Genomic DNA, 2,109 nt, shown 5'->3' with positions numbered 1-2,109 from the left:
AGAGATGACTCAGCAATTAACAGGACTGGGTGCTTTTGTAGAGGATCTAGGTTCAATTCCTAGCATGCACATGGTGGCTGACAACCTTGTGTAACTCCAGTTTCAGGGGTCTGATGCTCTCTTCTGACTTCCATGGGCATTTCACAACACAAATGAACGTACATACATGCAAGCAATATATTCATACACAAAAAAAAATAAGAAAATAAAAACAAAAAAAAATTTTTAAAAAGAAATATCTTAAGTTCATAAGATTATATTTCTTGTCACATTTGGCATAACAATAATTTACTATTAATTGGTCATATAATCATGCATTTTTTGCAAATTTTTTATTGAATATCACATTACTCACAGGATAGAGTCCGAGTAGTCTAACAATGGCTGCACCACACTGGAGAGGCTGAGAATCTGTAGTCACTCAGTCCACAAGGCTGGATGTCTCAGTAGTCCCAATCCGGTGCTGAAGGTCTGACAAATTCCAAAATATCAGCCAGTCTTCAGTCTACAGCCCCAAGATGAACTCACCAGTGAAAGAGGAGGCAAGCAGCAAAAAGCAAGCACTCTTCTCTGCCATGGCCATTTATACTGGCTGCCATCAGGAAGTAACACCCACATTTAGGGTGTGTCTTCCAGCTTCAGATGATCCAACCAAGAAGATCTCTCTCACTTTAATTAACCCCTCTCCAGTCAATTTGACACCCAAGATTGGCCATCACACCGTACATCTTAATCAACTTTATACCTCACTCCCAATTGACAACTTCCCATAACAACCAGCCCATTGGAATTCATAATTCTGTCATTTGTGTTAAGCCCTAACACATTTGTCATAGCAATTGTTTACCTATTTATTGGTCACATAATCATGCACATATAAATAAGCCTTTCACAACAATCATTTAAAAGTCAAAAATAGGTTGATTTTGTTGTTGGTTATATCTTTTTTTTTTTCTTTAGGAGCAGTGTCATGCTGTGGCTGCAGCTGTACTAGAACTCACTATGTACATGAGGCTAGGTTCAATCTCATACTGATCTGCCTGCCTCTGCTTCCTTACTTCCAGGACTAAAGGCATTCATCACTATGTCCAGACAAAAACTGATTTTAAAGAAAGAATTTATATATCTTGAATTTTTTTCAATAATAAAAATTTAAAAGACTGAGAATTTATGTATTGGAAAACAAGAATTTATTAATCTAATAAATAGAATATGATAAAATTACTTTCACAATGAATATAAACTTATACAATGAATAACTAATATCTGCTCTTACATAACTTCATTAACTATTTTAATAATGATATTAGCAAGATAAGCACATGTGGTCTATATTTTTATTCATCTATTTAACATTATACAAAACTTCTACTATGCACAAAACACAGAGACAAATATTATCAGTAATATGAAAAGAGAGAAAAGTAAAACAGAAAGTATCTTGAACTTTTCAGGAAATTGTTATAATTTTATGTTTCCTCAGAGCATCCAAAACTTCCTTATTTATTAAACTATAAATAAATGGATTTAGCAGAGGAGATGATATAGAATAATGATATAGAATAATGAATACAACTTGTTCTGCTGTTTCACTGGTCCAGAGCCATGGCTCACACACATGAAGAACAGAGTGCCATAGAACATAGAGACATAGAAAAGATGGGCACTGCAGGTGAAGAAGGCTCTCCTTCTGCTTTTTGCAGATGTCATTTTCATGACAGCAAATAGAATTTGGCATAAGAGACAACAATAGTAACAGAAGTACTAATTTGTATAGAAGAACAACAAACAAACACCACAAATGCATTAAGAGATGGATCAGTGCAGGAAATTGCATAGAGTGGCAAGATTTCACAGTGAAAATGATCTATTATAGTAGACGTACAGAAGGTTAACCTAAATAATAACCCTACATTAATTATAGAGTTTACAAAACTGATTATATGTGACATGCAGTTAATAAAATACGGAGCCTTTTGGACATCACCACTAGATAGAGCAAAGGGTTGCATATGGCCACATAGCAGTCATATGCCATTGCTACCAGTAGGAAAATTTCTGTGGATACACTGTAGCAAAATAATAATAATAATAATAATAATATTAACA

At 34.3% G+C, this 2,109-nt stretch overlaps 1 pseudogene; it reads right to left on the bottom strand.

Moving 5' to 3' along the window:
• Positions 1-1,450: 1,450 nt before the first annotated feature.
• The window catches only part of LOC103726004, a 2,123-nt pseudogene continuing 1,464 nt past the window's right edge, over positions 1,451-2,109 (bottom strand).

Source organism: Nannospalax galili, unplaced genomic scaffold, assembly GCF_000622305.1.
Source record: "Nannospalax galili isolate Female #2095 unplaced genomic scaffold, S.galili_v1.0 scaffold929, whole genome shotgun sequence".
NCBI classification, from domain to species: domain Eukaryota; kingdom Metazoa; phylum Chordata; class Mammalia; order Rodentia; family Spalacidae; genus Nannospalax; species Nannospalax galili.
Note: the sequence above shows the minus strand (reverse complement) of the source record. Positions and strands in the feature narration are given on the sequence as shown.